This window comes from Ornithorhynchus anatinus, chromosome 2 (assembly GCF_004115215.2).
Source record: "Ornithorhynchus anatinus isolate Pmale09 chromosome 2, mOrnAna1.pri.v4, whole genome shotgun sequence".
Classification (NCBI taxonomy): domain Eukaryota; kingdom Metazoa; phylum Chordata; class Mammalia; order Monotremata; family Ornithorhynchidae; genus Ornithorhynchus; species Ornithorhynchus anatinus.
In genome coordinates, this window is record NC_041729.1 from 153,742,843 (window position 1) to 153,764,373 (window position 21,531).

A 21,531-nucleotide genomic window follows, 5' to 3' on the forward strand; every position below is an offset into this window, starting at 1 on the left:
TCTTTATCAGTGGTATGTATTGAATGTATTAAGTGTTTGGGAGACTTCAGTACAATGGAACTGGTATACATGATCCCTGCCCACAAGGAACTTACAATCTAGAGGGGGAGACAGACATTAATGTATATTGCTGTTAGGGGAATGGAAGAGCATAAGGCTCTGTACAGAAGTGCTGTCAGGCCGAAGGTGGAATGAATAACAAGTGCTAAAAGGGTGCAGATCTAAGTGAATAGGCAATGCAAGAAGGAGAGGGAATAGAAGAAATAAGGACTTTTAGTAGGGCATTAAAGGTGGGGAGAGAAACTTTCATATATGAAGAGGGACAGAGTTCCAAGCCAGTGGGAGGATGTGGGCAAGGGGTCAGCAGTGAGACTGAGTAGGTTGGTGTTAGAAGAGAGAAGTATGTGGGCTAGGTTGTAACAGGAGGGATGCAGCTGGTTGAGTTCCTTAAAGACGATGGTAAGGAGTTTCTATCTGATTTGAAGATGGATGGGCAGCCATTGGAGGTTCTTGATGGGTCAAGAAATATAGACTGAATTTTTTTTTTAGAAAAATGATCCGGACAGTGGACTAAAGTATAGATTGGAGAGGGGAACGACAAACCCATGCCAAACCCAATGGCCTCTATTCCACCCTAATCTTCCAAGACCTCTAAACTGCCTTTGACACTGTGGACCACGTTCTTCTCCTGGAAACATTATCCTATTTTGGCTTTATTAGCACTGTCCTCTCTTGGCTCTCCTCCTATTTCTCTAGCCATTCCTCAATATCTTTCTCAGGCTCCTCCTATGCTGCCCCTTCTTTAACTATAGAAGTCTCTCAGTTCTGGGTCCCCTCTGTTATTTATTTACACTCGCTCTGTTGTCAATCTTATTAACTCTCAGGGCTTCAATTACCATCTTTATGTGGGTGATTCTCAAATCTACCTTTACAGCCCTGAACTCTCTCCTTCTCTGCAGTCTTACATTTCCTCCTGCCTTCAGGACATCCTAACAAGCTAATAAGGTTGGATAAAACCCCTCTCCCAAGGAGCTAACTGTTCTTAATCCCCATTTTACAAATGAGGGAACTGAGGCCCAGAGAAGTGCAGTAGCTTGCCTAAGTTTACCCAGGAGACAAGTGGCGATTCTGGGAATAGAACCCAGGTCCTTTGGACTTCCAGGTCCATACTCTATCCACTAGGCCATGTATCAAGGTGGGATAGGATGAGAACTTGGGATAAGCATAGTGGACATTTGGATGGAGAGGAAGGGGCAGATTCTAGAGATTGTTTTTCATGGTATTTTTTAAGAGCTTTTTTTGTGTTCAAAGTGCTGGGGGAAGTACAAGTTAATTCAGTCAGACACCATCAACCCAATGAACAGTGGCTGTGTCTGATTCCCATCTGAGTATTCTTTCCCAGTGCTTAGAACAGTACTCTGCACACTTAATGAACACTATTACTACTAGAAACATGTTTAATGAGAGAGGTGAGTTGAGGATAATGCCAAGGTAACATGGAAAATGGTGGTGCTGTCTACAGTGATATGAAACTTGAGAGGAGGATAGGTCTTGTGTGGGAAGATGGCAGTTTCTGTGTTGGGCGTGTTTAGTTTGACATGTTAGTGGGACATCCATGTTGAAATGTCCTGAAGGGAGGTAGAAATGCAAGACTGCAGAGAAGGAAGGTGGTCAGTCCTGTAAAGTAGATTTGGGAGTCATCTGCATAGAGATGGTAGTTTAAGTCATGTGAAGGAATGAGTTCTCTAAGGGTGTGGGTGTAGATGGGGAATAGAAGGGGATCCAGAGCCACAGTTAGAGAGTGGGAAGCAGAGAAGGAACCAGCAAAACAAACTGAGAAGGAGATGTTAGAGAGATAGGAGGAGAATCTGGAGAAGACAGCACCAGTGAAGCACAATTAGATATTGTTTCCAAGGGAAGTGAGTGGTCCACGGTGTTGAAAGCAACTTAGAGGTCAAGGAGGATTAGAATAGATTTGTGGCCATCAGATTTGGCAAGAAGGAGGTAATTATGAATTTAAAGGGAGCAGTTTCTAATGAGCTAAGGGGCAGAAGCCAATTTGGAGGGGGTCAGGGAGAGAATTGGAGGTGAGGAAGTGGGTGTAGACAACTCACTTGGGGATTTTGGAAAGGAATGGTAGGAGGGAGATAAGGCAGTAACTGAAGGTTGTCGTGGGGTCAAGGGAGGGTTTTGGGGGATAGAGGATACATACGGGTGTTTGAAAAAAGTGGATGAAAAACCACTGGAAAGTGAGTGGTTGAAGATGGCAGTCAGGGAGGAGGCAAGTGTTTCAATAAGGAGTGAGCATATGGGATTGAAGTTGCAGATGGAGGGTGTAGATATTGAGAGGAGGTGACATATCTCTGCTTCAGATATTTCTGGGAATGAGGGGAGAGTCGAGGAGGGTGGGACTGGAGAGGAGCAGGGGAGATTTTAAGGAGACCATTCCTGAAATTTTCAATTTTATCAGTAAACTAGATGGCCAAGTCATTAGATTCAAGAGATGAGAAGATTGGAGAAGGGAGTTTGAGGAGGCAGTCTTGCAGTACTTTCCCATGGAAGCTTTTTTGACATGTCCCTGGGACTGAGTGTCTACAGTGATATGAAAGTGTGTGTCACTGGGCTCGGAGGGTTGGGATCCCATCCCTTTGATGCGGTCTCAGGATCCAGTGTGCAGAGTGAGTGGGACAGGAAGAAAAGGCTGGCCATGCTCACGGCTGCTGGCAGGGATGGAAGTGGGGCTGGTTGTCCTCACAGTGGCCAGGAAGGATGGAGCAGCATGGCGTAGTGGATAGAGCATGGCCCTGGGAGTCAGAAGGTCATGGATTCTAATCCCAGCTCTGCCACTTGTCTTCTGCGTGACCTTGGGTGAGTCACTTCACTTTGCTGGGGCTCAGTTATCTCATCTGTAAAATGGGGATTGACACTGTGAGCCCCACATGGGACTCACAGAGACTGTGTCCAGCCTGATTTGCTTGTCTCCACCCCAGTGCTTAATCGTTCCTGGCGCAGAGTAAGCGCTTAACAAATACCACAATCATTATTATAATTATTATAACTATAGAAGTGGGGCTGACTGTGGAGCCAGGAGGGATGGCATTCATTCATTTAATTTTTTTTGAGCGCTTACTATGTGCAAGCAAGGTACTAAGCGCTTGGGAAAATATAATACTACAATAAAAGGTGACATTCCCTGCCCACAGTGAGCTCACAATCCAGAGTGGGAGAGACAGACATCCATACAAATAAAACTACAGCTATGTACATGAGTGCTGTGGGGCTGGGAGGCAGGGATGAATTAAGGGAGCAAGTCAGAGTGATGCAGAAGGGAGTGGGAAATGAGGAAAAGTGGGGCTTTGTTTGGGAAGGTGTCTTGGAGGAGATGTACCTTCAATAAGACTTTAAAGCAGGGGAGAGATGGCGGCAGGGCTGGCTGTGCTCACAGTGGGCAGGAAGAATAATGATGAATGATAATGATGATATTTGTTAAGTGCTTACTATGTGCCAGGCACTGTACTAAGTGATGGGTAGGGTACAAGCCAATCAAGTTGGACAGTCCTTGTCCCATGTGTGCTCACAGTCTCAATCCCCATTTTACAGATGAGATAATTGAGGCCCACAGAAGTGAAGTGACTTTCCCAAAGGTCATGCAGCAGACAAGTGGTGGATCCGGGAGTAGAACCTATGACCTTCTGACTCCCAGGCCTGTGCTCTATCCACTTACTCCTTGCTACTTACCAAGGATGGAGGCGGGGCTAGCTGTGCTCGCAGAGACCAGGAGGGAATAATAATGATGGCATTTGTTAAGCACTTACTACGTACCAGTCACTGTATTAAGCCCTGGGGTGGATACAACCAAATCGGGATGTATACAGGCCCTGTCCCATGTGGGGCTCTCATTCTCTATCCCCATTTTACAGATGAGGGAACTGAAGCCCAGAGAAGTGAAGTGACTTGCCCAAGGTCACCCAGCAGACATGGGGCAGAATCAGGATTAGAACCTTCTGGTTCCCAGGCTCATGCTCTATCCACTACGCCATGCTGCTTCTCAGTGGCTGGGAGGGATGGCAGTGGAGCTGGTTGTGCTCACAGCAGCTATGTCTCACAAGGCTTGATTAGACAGTAATAAGCAACTCAGCTCATGGGAGGCCTGCTTTTCTTCTGATTAACCATACTGGACCTATAATCTTTGAATCTATTTGAAAAATCCATGTCATTTAATATCGCTAAATTTTCACTCTAATAATCAGAGCCTTCCTACTGGTGACTTTCAGTTGGTTACTTTATACAAACCGTTGATTTTACCAGATGTAGAATAGTATATGAATTCAAGTTGAAAAGGCAAGTAAAATCTATTTACAGTTTCAATGGCTTTTGCTTTATTGTTAACTTTTATGATGTTTTGTTGTTAATGTAGTTACCGTAGAGAGGAAGAACACTGCTTGCAAGCAAAATCTCATTAAGGATCTAAACAATGAATAGGGAAATCTATTTGGGGATCAAATGTTTGTTTTACATCCAATTAAAATGAATCCCTTCTGGGAATTGACTAACATTATTATCCCGGAGGGTTGCACATAGTAGGCTCAGTGATAAGCGTAAACAAAACCAAAGTCATATTCTTGTATGATCTAGGGAAACAGAACAACAAAACTTGAGGTTAGAACATTTGGAATATTGGGCTGGTTCTGACATGTTCATCTGAGGATGACCCTGTTGGAAACAGTTAAGAGCCTAAGGACTCTTCCTTCTCACAAATAATGCACTGATAGTCCTACTGTTCTTGTCTTTTTTGAACTATTGTTGTTTCTACTCAATTTACTCTGCCATTCCTTCCCTCTTCCTGCCTTTTCTGTCTCTCCCTTGACCCTTTGAAGATTATGACTTCTTGACTGAATCAATAGTTTTGTTTCTTTCCCCAGCCACTAGTATAGAGTTTCACAAAGACCCCCCTCCTTGACCCTCTCCAATCTGGCTTCCGTTTCCTTCACTCCACAGAAACCACCCTCTTAAAGGTCACCAGTGATCACCTTCTTGCCAAATCCAACGGCCTCTACTCCATCCTAATCTTCCGCAACTTTTCAGCTGTCTTCCACACTGTCGACCACCCCCTTCTCCAGGAAACATTATCCCACCTTGGCTTCGCTGGCACTGTCCTCTCCTGGTTCTCCTCTTATCTGTCTGACCATTCATTCACATTCCCCTTTGCAGGCTCCTCCTCTGCCTCCCAAGTCCTAACTATGGGAGTCCCTCAAGGTTCAGTTCTGGGTCCCCTTCTAGCGTCCATCTACATGCACTCTCTTGGAGAACTCATTTGATCCCATGACTTCAACTACCACCTCTATGCAGATGATGCCCAAATCTACATCTCCAGCCCTGATCTCTCTCCCTCTGTCCAGTCTCGCATTTCTTCCTGCATTCGGGACATCACAACTTGGATGTCCTCCCGCCACCTCAAATTTAACATGTCCAAAACAGTAAGCCCGCCTGATTAGACTGTAAACCCATCAATGGGCAGGGAGTGTCTCTATCTGTTCCCGAGTTGTACATTCCAAGCGCTTAGTACACTGCTCTGCACATAGTAAGTGCTCAATAAATACGAATGAATGAATGAATGAATGAATGAATGAATGAACTCCTTATCTTCCCATCCAAACCCTCTCCTCTCCATGACTTCCCCGTCACTGTAGACGGCACCACCATCCCTTCTGTCTCATGAGTCTATAACCTTAGTGTTATCCATGACTCCTCTTCTCATTCAACCCGCATATTCAGTCCATCACTAAATCCTGTTGGTCCCACCTTCACAGCTTTGCTAAAATCCACCATTTCCTGTCCATCCAAGCTGCTACCATGTTAATGCAATCCTTCATCCTATCCCACCTGGATTACAGCATCAGCCTCCTGGCTGACCTCCCAGTCTCTTCCCACTCAAGTCCATATTTCACTCTGCTGCCTGGATTGTTTTGCTACAGAAATGTTCAGAACATATCTCCCCACACCTCAAAAAGCTCCAATGGTTGTCCATCCACCTCCACATCAAAGAAAAACTCCTCACCATTAGCTTTAAAGCACTCCATCATCTTGCCCCCTCTACCTCACCTCACTACCCTCCTACTACAACCCAGCCCACACACTTCACTCCTCTAATGCTAACCTCACTATGCTTCGATGTCATCTGTCTCACTGCCCACCCCTGGCCATTGTCCTGCCTCTGGCCTGGAACGTCCTCCTTCCTCAAATAAAATGGGCAATTACTCTCCCCTCCTTCGAAGCCTTATTGAAGGCACATGTCCTCCAGGAGGTCTTCCCTGACTAAGCCCTCCTTTCATCTTCTCCCACTCCCTTCTGCGTCACACTGACTTGCTCCCTATGATCTACCTTCTCCCAGTCCCACAGCACTTATAGCTCTTAAAACAGCAATTCATACCATCAAAGAGCACTAATAATAATAATTTTGGTATTTGTTAAGCGCTTACTATGTGCCAAGCACTGTTCTAAATGCTGGGTAGATACAGGGTAATCAGGTTGTCCCACATGGGGCTCAAAGTCTTAATCCCCATTTTCCAGATGAGGGACCTGAGGCACAGAGAAGTTAAGTGATCTTCCCAAAGTCACACAGCTAAGTGGCAGAGCAGGGTTTAGAACCCACAACCTCTGACTCCCAAACCCGTGCTCTTTCCACCGAACCACACTGCTTCACCTCACCTCATTCACTCAACTTGGACGTGTATTTGATTTCATCATCTCCAATCACTGTTCAGTATTTAATCTTACTAACTCCGAACTCTCACTCTCCGATCATAACCTGTTTACAGGTATTTACTGCCACACAGCTCCCCTCAGCAAGACTATCCCTTCCCATCTCAGAGATCCCCAGCTTTTGACCCTTTTCACTTATCACAGGCCTTCATGTCCCATTTGAACTCCCTGCCTGTCCTCCCCTCTTAATGCACAATAACACACATTCAACTCTCTGCCAGGCTAAAACCCCTCACAACCCTGTTTCTCAGTCATCTTGCACTACCAGCCCATAGCCCTAGATTACCTTCTTAGTATCCTACCTCAGCTCCTGTACTCATGCCTCAGTGTTAAACCAGGCTCCAGGCTGAACTCAGTGCATGCGAATTCATCCTCACCTGCTATCACTACCCAATAATCTACACAATAACAATATCTCTCTCCTCCTTTATTGATCCCATCCCCAATACCCACACCAACTATTACAGATATTTAATTCCCACCTTAAGGCCTGGGTACCCCACCTCCTCTCTCTACCTCTGTTTACCTTGCCAACTACTTTATGGACAAAATTGAAGCCATCAGGTGTGAACTTCACCAAATTTCCCCCTCGTCTTCCCAGTTCCCATCTGTACTCACTCCCTCAACCCCTCAGGCTATATCTCAAAATATCTTGGACTTGCCCAAGTTCATGCAGCAGACAAGTGACAGAGCAGGATTAGAACCGAGGTCCTTCTGCCTCCCAGACCCATGCTCTATCAACTAGGCCCATTCTCTTCACATCCTCTATTTTAACTCCCTCCTTGATCCTTTATCGTGCAGCTTTTACCCCTTTCATGCCATTGAGACCTCTCTCCTAAAGTTGCCAATGACCCCCTTCTCAACAAATCTAATTAACTACACTCATATCCTCCTCTGACTTTCAGCTGCCTTTGACATTTCTGCTGGAAACAGTGCTGGTTTTTCTGACACCGTCTTCTCCTGGTTCCTCTGCTAACTCTCTAGCCAATCCTTCTCAGTCTTTCATCATCCAAACTGCCTCCAAACACTTGTCATATCCTGACTCAATTACCACATTAGACTCCTCACAGACCTTCCTGCCTTCAGTCTTTTCTCCACTCCCTTCTTTCCTCCTAACTGTAATTTATTTTGATGCCTATCTCACCCTAAACTGTGAGCTCTTTAAGAACAGTAATAGTAGTGATATTTAAGCAGCCCATATTTTATGCTTAGCATTCTATTAAGTTCTGGGACTAAAATACCCAAATGAAAATTTGACACAATCCGAAGTCCCAAATGGACTCATAATCTAAGATAAATTAAAATAAGGGATCTCGTCTGCTAACTGTATTGTACTCTCCCAATTGCGTATGTTAAATGCATGGGTCTGGACGTCAAATCATCAGGATTATAATCCTAACTCTTCTCCTTGCCTGCTGAGTGACCTTGGGCAAATCACCTAAGCTATGTGGGCTAGTGGAAAGGACATGAGCCTGGGAGTCAGGAGTCCTGGGTTCTAATTCCAGGCCTACCACTGGCCTGCTGGGCAAGTCACAACTTTTCTGGGCCTTAATTTATTCATCTATATAATGAGGATTCAATACCTGTTTTCCCTCCTACTTAGACTGTAAGTCCCATGTGGAACAGAGACTTTGTCTGACCTGATTAGCTTAAGTATACCCCACTGCTTAGTACAGGCACATAGATAGCGTTTAACAAATACCACAGTTATTATTATATTGTTCTGAATACAGTCTTCTTCAACTGCCACCGAGTTGTTTCCGATCCATGGAGATTCCATAGACACACCCTCTTCAGAATGACCCATCTTCCTTCTGGAAGTCATTCTAGTATGTATATCCTAGAGTTTTCTTGGTAAAGACATGGAAGTGGTTTACTAAGGGCCTTCTACATGGTAAAAACTTGAGTCTCTGCCGTTGTCTTCGATCAACGTTTTGATTACTTGATCATCTGCCTTTGACTCTTTCCTATGCCGCTGCTGCCCAGCCTAGCTGAATCGACTTTGTCTGAGGCTTTGGCTTAGGCCTTTCCATTATGGGTAGTCCTATATGGCACAGCTCTAAGCTTCATCAGTGTATACAAACTCTCCTGCCACGATAAGGCGTCGATTCACAGGGGACTCTCACAGAGTAAGCATTCAATGAATGCTTTCTATTGTTTGATAAATTATATGGTAAGTCTAGTTCTGTTTTTAGTGTCACCCACCCTGAGGATAAGTTGTGGAAGATGGAGACCAAAATGCATTTCATTTTCACTGTGAAATCTTCTATAAACAAGTGACAAGCATCACTGAAGCTTTTTGATACAGTCATGCAAGAACTGTGCTAGGTTGTATCTTGAGTTTCAAGCCCCAGAAGAGTACTTATTGTAATCATGAGCATGGATTCTCCATGACATCATGAACTCTGGACCATTGAGGGTCATTTGTGCTCTGTGCAGCCTCCACCCAGCATGGCATAGTGGATAGAGAACGTGCCTGGGAGTCAGAAGGTCATACTGTCTTGCCACTTGTCTGCTGTGTGACCTTGAGCAAGTCACTTTACTTCCCTAGGCCTCAGTTGCCTCATCTGTAAAATGGGGATTGAGACTGTAAGTCCCATGTGGGACAGGACCTGATTTAGATGTGTCCATCCCAGTACAGTGCCTGGCACATAGTAAGCGCTTAACAAATACCACAGTTATTATTATTAGGCAGACCCCTACCCCTACAGGAGCCAAAGTCAGCATAAGCTTTTAGAAATATTAGACAGTCAAAAGTCTTCAATCGACTACACCTCAAATAGGAAGGAGCATCAGGTCTGCCCCTCCAAGGACTTTTCATTTGTTTCCTAATTCTGCCTGTAGCTAACACCTGTAGCTATACAAATTATACATAATAACTTAAGGAGACTTGGGAGCCTTTGAAAGAGCTCCCAATGTCCTTGGGTTACCGAGGATAATTTACTTCTGGTTTCTATGTGCCTGTCTTCCCAACCTTGATTGTGAACACATCGCTAAGTGTAGGGTCCATGTCCGAATTGTTTATTTTGTTTTCACCCCAGGGCTTGGCATAGGACTTCACGTATTGTAAGTGTTCAGTTAATGCCATAATGAATTAATCCAGGCTCACTTCACATAGACCACAGGGCTCTGTAGACTGGCAATACGTTTGAAGAAAATCAAGGTGATGAATTGGCCATCCAAACAAACTGTATGGACAGCTAAATACACATCACAATGAAAGTCTATAAATCTGAAAAGGTTTCCAGCCTTCTGTGTAACTGTATTTGTTAAGCACCATGTGCTGAGCATTGTAGTAAGGACTGGAGTAGATACAAGATAATCAGATCCCACATTGGGTGCTCAGTCTGAGAAAAAACAATCAATCAATAGTATTTATTGAATGCCTATTATGTGCAGAGCACTGTACTAAGCACTTAGGAGAGTACAGTACAAGAGAATTAGCTGACACGTTCCCTGCCCAGAATCAGCTTACAGTCTAGAGGGGGAGACAGACATTAGTATGAATAAATAAGTAATTATAATACATAAATTTAAAGATATGTACTAAATGAGTGGGGTTGGAAGTGGGGAGAATATAAAGTGTCCAAAGGTCACAGATTGAGGCGCATAAATGACGCAAAGGGAGACGCATACAGAAGCAGCAAGGCTTAGTGGAAAGAATACGGGCTTGGGAGTCAGAAGTCATGGGTTTGAATCCCAACTCTGCCACTTGTCAGCTGTTTGACTGTGGGCAAGTCACTTAACTTCTCTGTGCCTCAGTTATCTGTAAAATGGGGATGAAGCCTTTGAGCCCTACGAGGGACAACCTGATTACTTTGTATCTACCCCAGTGCTTAGAACAATGCTTGGCACATAGTAAGTGCTTAATAAATACCATTCATTATTATTATTTTTTTTGTTGTCTGTCTCCCTTTTCTAGACTGTGAGCCTGTTGTTGGGTAGGGATTGTCTCTATCTGTTGCCGTATTGTAGTTTCCAAGCCTTAGTACAGTGCTCTGCACACAGTAAGTGCTCAATAAATATGATTGAATGAATGAATGAATGACAGCAAGCCATGGAAAAGAGGGCTTAATTGGGAAAGCCTCTTCCTGGAGATGTGACCTCAGTAATGCTTTGAAGGTGGAGAGAGTGGTGGTCTGGCGTATATGGAGTGGGAGGGAGTTCCAAGCTAGGAGGATGATATGGGAAAAGGATCAGCGGAGAAATAGATGAGATGAGGATGCAGCGAGTAAGCTGGCTCTCCAGGAGTGAAGTGTGTTGACTGGGCTGTAGTAGGAGATTAGTGAGGTGAGGCGGGGTGGGATAAGCTGATTGCTTTAAAGAACAAGCATAGGAATTGAATCCCTATTTTACAATCAGTTGTATTTATTGAGCATTTACTGAATGCAGACCACTGTACTAAGCACTTGGGAGAGTACAATGTAAGAGAGTTGCTAGAGAAATTCCCAATGGTCAGTGTCAGTGAGTTTATAGTCTAAAGGGAGAGACAGACATTAATATAAATAAATCAATTCAAGATGCGTACTTAAGTGCTAATAATAATAATAATGTTGGTATTTGTTAAGTGCTTACTAGGTGCTGAGCACTGTTCTAAGCGCTGGGGGAGATACAGGGTAATCAGGTTGTCCCACGTGGGGCTCACACACTTTTAATCCCCATTTTACAGATGAGGTAACTGAGGCACAGAGAAGTTAAGTGACTTGCCCACAGTCACACAGCTGACAAGTGGCAGAGCTGGGAGTCGAACTCATGACCTCTGACTCCAAATCCCAGGCTCTTTCCACTGAGCCACACTGCTTCTATGGGACTGAGAGGACCATGAATAAAGGGTGAATGTCCTATTGCAAGAGCGACACAGAAGGGAGTGTGAGAAGAGGTTCAGATGAGGAAACCAAGGCACAGAGATGTTAAGCGACTTGCCCAAGTTCACAACAGCAGATTAATTCATTCAATAGTATTTATTGAGCGCTTACTATGTGCAGAGCACTGTACTAAGCGCTTGGAATGAACAAGTTGGCAACAGATAGAGACAGTCCCTGCCATTTGACGGGCTTACAGTCTAATCAGGGGAGACGGACAGACGAGAACAATGGCAATAAATAGAGTCAAGGGGAAGAGCATCTCGTAAAAACAATGGCAACTAAATAGAATCAAGGCGATGTACATTTCATTAACAAAATAAATAGGGTAATGAAAATATATACAGTTGAGCGGACGAGTACAGTGGTGAGGGGATGGGAAGGGAGAGGGGGAGGAGCAGAGGGAAATGGGGGAAAAGAGGGTTAAGCTGTGGAGAGGTGAAGGGGGGGTGGTAGAGGGAGTAGAGGGAGAAGGGGAGCTCAGTCTGGGAAGGCCTCTTGGAAGAGGTGAGTTTTAAGTAGGGTTTTGAAGAGGGGAAGAGAATCAGTTTGGCAGAGGTGAGGGAGGGCGTTCCAGAACCACGGGAGGATGTGGCCCAGGGGTCGACGGCGGGATAGGCGAGACCGAGGGACGGTGAGCAGGTGGGCAGCAGAAGAGCGGAGCATGCGGGGTGGGCAATAGAAAGAGAGAAGGGAGGAGAGGTAGGAAGGGGCGAGGTGATGTAGAGCCTTGAAGCCTAGAGTGAGGAGTTTTTGTTTGGAGCGGAGGTTGATGGGCAACCACTGGAGTTGTTTAAGAAGGGGAGTGACATGCCCAGATTGTTTCTGCAGGAGGTGAGCTGGGCAGCGGAGTGAAGAATAGACTGGAGCGGGGCGAGAGAGGAGGAAGGGAGGTCAGAGAGAAGGCTGACACAGTAGTCTAGCCGGGATATAACGAAAGCCCGTAGCAGTAAGGTAGCCATTTGGGTGGAGAGGAAAGGGCGGATCTTGGCAACATCCTAAAGGTGAAACCGGCAGGTCTCGGTAACGGATAGGATGTGTGGTGTGAATGAGAGAGATGAGTCAAGGATGACACTGAGATTGCGGGCCCGAGAGACGGGAAGGATGGTCGTGCCATCCACGATGATAGAGGACCGGGTTTGGGAGGGAAGATGAGGAGCTCAGTCTTGCTCATGTTGAGTTTTAGGTGGCGGGCCGACATCCAGGTGGAGACATCCTGGAGGCAGGAGGAGATGCGAGCCTGAAGGGAGGGGGAGAGGACGGGTTGGAGATGTAGATCTGCGTGTCATCTGCGTAGAGATGGTAGTCAAAGCCGTGAGAGCGAATGAGTTCACCAAGGGAGTGAGTGTAAATGGAGAACAGAACAGATTAATGGCAGAGCGGAGTTTAAAACCTGGGTTGTCTGACTCCCAGGCCCATAATCTTTCCACTGGGCCATGCTGCTTCTCTATAAAGCCTATAGCTCCCAGTATTCCCAAGTGGTCTCCCATCCAAGTACTAACCAGGCCTGATCCTACTTAGCTATCAAGATCAGATGAGATTGGGCATGTTCAGGTAGATATGACCATAAACATACAACTCTGAGATGGACCTACCACAAAACAAAGTCTCGAGCAGTTTAACTAGTATCACCATGAGCTGTATTCTATATCAATGGGAAGGATAAGATTACTGAAAACCAGGTCCTGGAATGTGACATTTCACCATAAGTGAGGCTCACTGTTCACAACTTTGCTGAGAAGGACACATGAAAAAAATTCACATATTACACAATCTCTATCATCTCACATAACATTGGACATGGTGGGATCACAGCAAGAGTCTTTCTTAACACAAGGTATTGCAAGAATGTAATCACCCTTCTTCACTCCCCAGTGTTCTAGAGTAACTGAATTTAGGTTACTTGGAGGCTAATGGTATCTATCAAATGCTTATGTTGTGTAGAATACTGTACTAAGCACATGGGAAAGTACAGCAGTTGGTAGACATGTTTCCTGCCCAGGAGTATCTTAACAGGTAAGTGATGGTAGGCCTGATTCATGTGGCTGAAACCGATCCCAAAGATGCTCTGGAAAGCAAACTTGGCTGCCTAAATTAAACCAAATGGACAATTTATTAAGGAAAGATTGATTTGTTCTAAAATCCTTGGGAAGTTTCTCGTAGGCCTTTGTTATGATTGTCCAAGCATGGCAATCTATAGATAGGCTTATTTTGTCCATTTGTAAGAGCCATTTATGGTGCCTTCAAATGAAATTAGCAGTCAGGCCTACCTTTTCGAAAGTGGCCAACATTATAAAGGAATGCGTGCATTCTTATTGCCAATTGAGATTTATGCTATGAAACAGAGAACGCTTGTTTACTACCTCAATTCACAAACATTTTAGTAATATAGCTCTACGAAAGAGCTCATGGATTAAATACAGTGCTACGTTTCAGGTTTCTGTTCCTTTTTATAAAGCTAGTTTTATGGCTAATTGGCAGTATTTTCCAGTCCTTGCCATAATTGCACAAGTTCATTACTGGAGAATTATCTTTATTTCTGCCTATTTCAGGGAATTGGGCTGTAGTCTCCCTTAATGGCGCTCTTCACATTCAGACTCCCCTCAGTTTAGACCAGCGTCTTCCAACAGCTTATTTGTGCTTTTAGGGTGTAACTACATGTGGGCTATACTTTACAAAAAGAACCCTCTAGAAAATAACAGTAACAAACAGTTTTCTTTTAAGACAGCCCAGGTAAAATCCAGGATATGTGGTACGTATATTGGTGCTAATTGTATGCCGTCTGTATGTATATACATTATTGTAGGAGGAAGGCAATTCATCAATAGCTTTAGAAGTTATTATGGAGGTTTACTATATACTGTTTGCTTAGCTCATCATTGCTTAATAAAGGGATTTAAGTAATCCCCAGGCTGGGGAACAAAATTTTCTTCTTATATTCAACCATAACAGGCAGGGAACATGTCTGCCAACTCTGATATATTGTCCTCTCCCAGGTTTTTAGTACAGTGCTGCTTCTCAGTGGCTTAGTGGATAGAGCACGACCCTGGGAGTCAGAAGGACCTGGGTTCTAATCCTACCTCCACCAAATAATAATGTATGTGACCTTGGGCAAGTCACTTAACTTCTCTGTGCCTCATTTACTTCACCTGTAAAATGGGGATTAAGAGTGTGAGCCCCATGTGAGACAGGGACTGTGTCCAACCTGATTAACTTGTATCTCCCCCAGTGCTTACAACAGTGCTTGGCACATAGTGCTTAACAAATATTGTAATTATCATAATTATTAATAATTATAATTAGTACTCTCCCAAGGGCTTAGTTCAGTGCTATGAATGCAGAAAGTGCTCATAAATATGATTGACTGATCGATAAGATCTCTTACTAGGGGGAAAGAATTATATGAAGCTCACATAGGATTGTCCCATTTATTTTTTATGTAGTGAACAACTTCTTTTAAAACAATCATTTTGCACTTATAATGGGCAACCCTTGAGTTAGGCTTATGTCAAAAATCCATTCTTGGGGAACCACACACACACACTCTTGACAATCCCAGCCCTTTTTAATGAGATGATGCAGAGACCTGACCATCAAGAAGCACACAATAGGAAACACTACAAAAATGTAGAAAAAACAAATCCCGGCATACACACCAAAAGGACTTTTCACTTCTTTTTACTTTGGTCAGCTATTTTTTATCATTGTTATTCAAAAATGTGTATTCCTTGAATAATGAAAATAATATAACAGTTTAATGTTTGTATCTATTAGAGATCTTGTCTTGGTCTGGAACATTCAAAATTTGATATCTAGCTTTTCCATGGCAAAAAGAGAGGTGTGTTGGTTAAGAATAGTTAGGAAAGCTTATGGGGTCAGATGAAGGGAACCAGTCAATCGATCAGTCAATCATATTTATTGAGGATTTACAGTGTGCAGAGCACTGTGCTAAGCACTTGGGAGAGTGCAGAATAGCAATGTAAGAGACACATTTCTTATCCTCAATGAACTAGTAGTCTAGAGGAGGAGACAGACATTAATATAAATGGATAAATTACAGCTATGTACATAAGTGCTGTGGGGCTGAGAAGGGGGAATCAATAATGGGAGCAAGTCAGGGTGAGGCAGAAGGGAGTTGAAGAAAAGGAAAAGGGGGCTTAATCAGGGAAGGCCTCTTGGAGGAGATGTGCCTTCAATATGGCTTTGAAGTGGAGGAGAGTAATGGTCTGTCAGATATGAGGAGGGAGGAAAGGCATTCCAGCCCAGAGGCAGGATGTGAGTGACAGATTGGCGGCAAAATAGATGAGATCGAGTTACAGTGAGAAAGTTAGGACTCAGACAGAAAGAAGTGTTCTTAAACTCCTTATTTAGAAATATCCTTGCAGCAATAGTCATAGCACAGCTCATCCTTTGTTGCAACAAATTATCAACAAATAGACATTTTTAATATTAATAATTGAAACACATGACTAAAAAAGAGTGTGCATTTTGCTTGTAGCACATGGGATCAGTTTAATCAGTTTACTTTCAAATCACATTCAGGTAAAATGTATTATAAATATATGGTAAATGTAGGTAGAAGTGAAGTTGGGCATGCAGAAAGTGAGTGTGTCGCCATTTCAGTTTTGAGGAAAATTTTGAAATGGATAAATGATGCTGGCTAATAAATGTACTACCGCATTGCAGGCATATATTTGAGAAAATAACCCCTTATTTAACTTAACCCCTCTCTGTCTCCTGCTCCCATGCTTACTAATTACTTACTGGATAATTTGCTTCTCATTCTTCAATTTGACATGTGCATTTGTTGTACTCTGAGAATTATTATAACTCATTAGACACTACAGTATTTCTTGTTTTTCACATGAGCGGGTTTTATTGGGGCTTGGACAATGGAGTAATCCCTTCAGGCCAGGTCCTCGCAGTCTGAACTGTTTTTTTCCTTCTCTAATTAAAATGTCTTTTCCTCCAGCCAACAAAGTGTCTGTTCATTTCAATTATTCTGACTGTTTTAGGGCTCTTTGCTTCTTCATGTGTTTTGCAGATGTTTTCACAGCAGCTACTCTTAGAGGTGAGTGCTGCCTTTCTCTTTTCCTGCATTCTCAGGAAGCATTCTGCATCCCTGCATTTCCTGCATTCTTATAGAAGTATCTTTGCCTGATGAGTCAGAGGGCTTAATTTCTCTGTTCCTCAGTTACCCCATCTGTAAAGTGGGGATTAAGAGTGTGAGCCCTATGTGTGAAAGGGATTATGTCCCATCTGACTGTTTTGTATCTACCCAGAGTTTAGTAGAGTGCTTGGTATATAATAAGCACTTGTTTTGTTTTGATGTCTGTCTCCCCTGTTTAGACGATCAGCCCCTTTTGGGGCAGGAAGTGTCTCTAACTGTAGCCGAATTGTACATGCTAAGCACTTGGTACAGTGCTCTGCAAATAGTAAGTGCTCAATAAATACGATTGAATGAATGAATAGTAAGTGCTTAACAAATGCAAAAAAAAAAGAATAGAGCCCTACTTCTGTGGAAAGTGCTATGAGTTTTTGTGGAAGGAAAAGTGTTATATGGGTCTGAAGTTTTCTGGTGTTAAAAAATTGTCATCATTATCACTTTGTTACTACTAGCCTACTCATTTCCAATGGAGGTTCAGATAGGCTTTCTTTCCCAGAAACTATAAACTATATGAGCAACTTTTTTCTTTCAAATAGGATGTCAAATATGAATCAAAACCTCTGTTTCTGTATTTATAAATAGTATAGCTTATTTAGGAAGCGGCTGCCTGGAGCTATGAATGCAAATAGAGCCTCATCAGAATGGAAGGGGATGTAGAAGACAGAATTGGAAACTATTCTATGTGAAAGATTTGTTCTCTGGCTCTTTAGCTCCCTCATTATGAAACTGAACTAATGATTTTATTAGTACTTCCTCACAGCCAAAGCAGAGCCTCTTTCTTTGCCCACTTTTTATGGTATTTCATTCATTCCTTAAGCACTTACTATGGGTTAGGCACTGTTCTAATGGCTGGGATAGCTACAAGCTACTCAGGTTGGACGGAGCCCATGTCTACATAGGGCTCACAGTCGCTGAGTCTGAACTCTTCCAAGCACTTAGAACAGTGCTTTGTACACAGTAAGTGCTCAAATACAATTGAATGAATGAATGAACAGACACATTCCTTTCCCATAATGAGCTTACAGTCTAGAGGAGGAGACAGACATTAATGTAGTGTCTGTAATCAGGTTGGACACAGTCCATGTCTCACATGGAGGTCACAGTCCTAATCCCCAGATAACTGAGGTGAGTAAATTAGGCACAGAGAAGTTGTGACTTTGGGCTCAGAGCTGGACCCAAAGACATGCAGCAAACTAGTGAAGCTAGGATTAGACCCAGGTCACTCTGATGGATAGGCCCGTGCTCTCTCCACTGGTCCAGGCTGCTTCGTGTGACTTTTCTCATTCTCCATTCTCAATCTCATTATCTAGACTATAAGCTCATTATGGGCAGGGGGCATGTCAGCTAATTGTATTGTACTCTCCCAAGTGCTTAATACAGTGCTCTGCATGTAGTATGTGCTCAATCAATTTCATTGATTGATTAATTCTCCATTCCTATTGACTGCAAGCTCTTTTATTTCAAGGACTCAGCTAGCCTACATTTCTCCATGAAGTGATTAACCATGGCATTCAAGACCCTTTTTGTATTCCTACTGAAAAAAGAATTTGATATTTTTTATGATCTGCAAGTCTGCCAGGTTGCCAACCATGCATAAATTCAAGGACTACCAACAAAAGATGGGCTAAAATTGGCCAAGTCCTTAAGCGACTAAAAGTATCTGGATGCCGGTGAATATGGTAGTTTTAGGAGGAACCCTGAGGGTCCTATTGCCACAGGCACTAAGGTACAAACCCACTGCCTCCTCACTTGAGGTGGCGGTGCCTGGGTTACCAAAAGGAGAGGATGATTTTTCGGACTGTGAGTTCTGTTGACTTCCATATGGAAAGCCACTACTATCTCCCCTCCTCCACTGCTTCTAGACAGGTAATTTTTATTCCTTCTGTTTGCAAAAATCATTACGAGCATTTGGCAACCTTCCCCAAGTTGCTTAAGATACATTCAAAATCACACTTGGGTTCAAGACCTGCTACTTCCAAACCCCAGAGAGTCGAGGGCAATGAGGCAGTACTTACTAACGCTTACTGATACGGGACCAACACTTAGTTATGCCATCAGGTTTTGGGACATGGACATGGAATTTTGATTTCTTTTCATGGTACACATGATTATGCTAGCAAAAATAAATTTCTGTGTGAATAGCGAATGCCCATTATTACTAGTGAGACACTTTAAACAATTTATCACTTCAAAAAGTTGGAGCTGTATTAAAATTGTAGCTGAGAGCTTCAGTAGTAAGCTGAAGTTTAACCCTCTCTCTGTAAAATATGGGTCTTTGGGGCAGAAGGGCACTAGTGAAAATTAAGTATGAATTTTAATGCAAGAGATCAGGAAGTATACTTTCCTACAGTATTGGATACAGATCTGGGGAACATTTCAGGCACAACAAAAGGACTACATCAAGGACCACAAAAATAACACTATGTTAAGAATTAAGATGTGAATGTATGGATTTCAGTAAAATGATTCTAAGTCTACAATAATGTTAGGATGTCAGGCCATCCAAGATTGATGTACTTGTGGTGTGGTGATTTAATCTTTTATATAATTGTTTTGAAACATGTTCTAGTGTTCAGAGACTTCAGTAGTGGGTCCTTTTCTGTGAAAGTCTAAAAAGAATAAGACAGAAAGAAGACATGATAATATAATTGAAACAAAAGCAGACAGATTTTCCTCTTTCTCAAAATTCCAGCAGTTTTAGAAAGCATTATAAATTCCCCTTGCCATCAAATCATTGCCTGTTTAGCATTTATTGCTTTTGTTAAGATGTTTTGGATAAACATAAGGCTTTAAAAATATAATATGGTTTTATTTTAAGTATAGGAACCACTAAAATTTGATCTATAATTTGTGCTGCATTACTAAACAAGAAGATAAATGAAAAATGATTTATTAACAAAATATCCCAAGTGTTATATACAACAGTCATTCCTAACTCAGAGGAAGCAGGGGGCTTTTTTGACCTTTTTGTTACATAAAACTGAAAGATTTTTGCTGTCCTTTCCCTCTTTTGCTTCAACAATTACCCCAGACCAACCCTTTTTACAGTTGAGCTGAAAATTAATTTGTGACTCAGTGTTTCTCAAGTTGAGAGAAAACAGAAAAGTCAGTGGTGTTCGGTTTCATTCCCAGAGTAATCACAATCTGGAAAGTAATTGGTCAGTTACTGGAAAACAGTTTTAGCTTAAACTACAGCCAACTCAGCCATTTGGTACAGTTTCTCCCAGGCTCATGTAAACATAATTTTTGGAAAAATAATTTCCTTTCAATATCAAGAAGCCACATGGCCTACTGGATAGAGAATGGGCCTGGGAGTCTGAAGGACCTGGGTTCTAATCCTGTCTCTGCCATTTGTCCGTTGTGTGACCTTGGCCAAGTCATTTAACTTCTCGGTGCCTCAGTTACCTCACCTCAGTTACCTGGGGATTGACTGTGACCTCCATGTGGGACATGGCCTGTGTCCACCCTGATTATAGACACTACATTAATGTCTGTCCCCCCTCTAGACTGTAAGATCATTATGGGAAAGGAATGTGTCTGTTCATTCATTCATTCACCCATTCATTCAGTTGTATTTGAGCACTTACTGTGTGCAAAGGACTGTACTCAGTGCTTGGGAGAGTACAGCATAACAATAAATAGAAACATTCCCTGCCCACAATGAGCTCACAATCTAGAGGGGGAGACAGACACTAATATAAATAAATGAATAAATAAATAACAGATATTTATTGTATATACTGTTGTACTGTACTCTCCCAAGGGCTTAGTACAGTGGTCTGCACACAGTCAGTGCTCAATAAATATGATTGACTGATTTACTGTTTGCCATGTATCTACCTCAGTGCTTAGAACAGTGCCTAACACATAGTTCTTAACAGAGTTTTTAACACATAGTGTTTAACAGAGACCATATTAAAAAACATTGCCCAGTCAATACCACTAATTGATTGGTTCATTGCCCTCCAAAAATTAAGTACCTAATAGTGGTTACAATAATTTAAAAAAAAATTCCTTTCAGTGCTGGCACTGGTAGGAGACAACATCAGTATTGGTTTGAGGAAAATGATTCCGAGATCAAAGAGCTATTTTCAGGAAAGCAAACGACGTCTTCTCAGATGTCATGAGGCTTCTCAGGATTCTGACAAATTGACCTTCATAAATATCTAAATTTTGAATAAAGGAGAAATGGTTAAATACCAGGGTTGTAGGCATCCAAGTCTTTCTTGAACAAAACTAAACTAAGTAATTCTATGCCTTCCTGAGAAGTGCATATGGGCTTATTCGTACACCTCAACACGATGAGAGAGTACCTACTAGAAGATCAATCAGTGGTATTTATTGAGCACTTACTGTGTGCTGAGTGCCACATTAAGCATATAAACTAAGAGGCGGTCTCAGAAATATCAGCAAGGAAGTATTTCTGTGGGTCCACATGTGGTATGGATTGCCATTAATGTGTTGGTCTTTTCAGCCCCACCGGCATGGACATCATGGTCTGAAGCCTAACATTCAAATGGAGGTGGCATGTGAGCATACATGCAAACACACACACACACACACACACACTCCCTTCCTCCCTCCCTCCCTCACTCCCTCACTAACTCACTCAAATAGCCCAGAATGGCCAGTCTTGCAAGTGTGAAATTCTGAGACTCCACTGATTCCAGTTAAACATGAACGACAGGCATAGGTGAATTGGGAATAATTTGAGTAGGAAGGGTGGAGCTTTGAAGAGCT

The 21,531-nt window shown here is 42.9% G+C and overlaps 1 protein-coding gene and 1 pseudogene across 2 annotated transcripts in view; one reads left to right on the forward strand and one right to left on the reverse strand.

The window, feature by feature from the left end:
• ANO6 (anoctamin 6) overlaps positions 1-21,531 on the forward strand; it is a 230,809-nt gene that overhangs the window by 40,513 nt on the left and 168,765 nt on the right. The gene's annotated exons all lie outside the window — the stretch shown is intronic.
• On the reverse strand, positions 13,078-13,196 carry LOC114809543 (annotated as a pseudogene).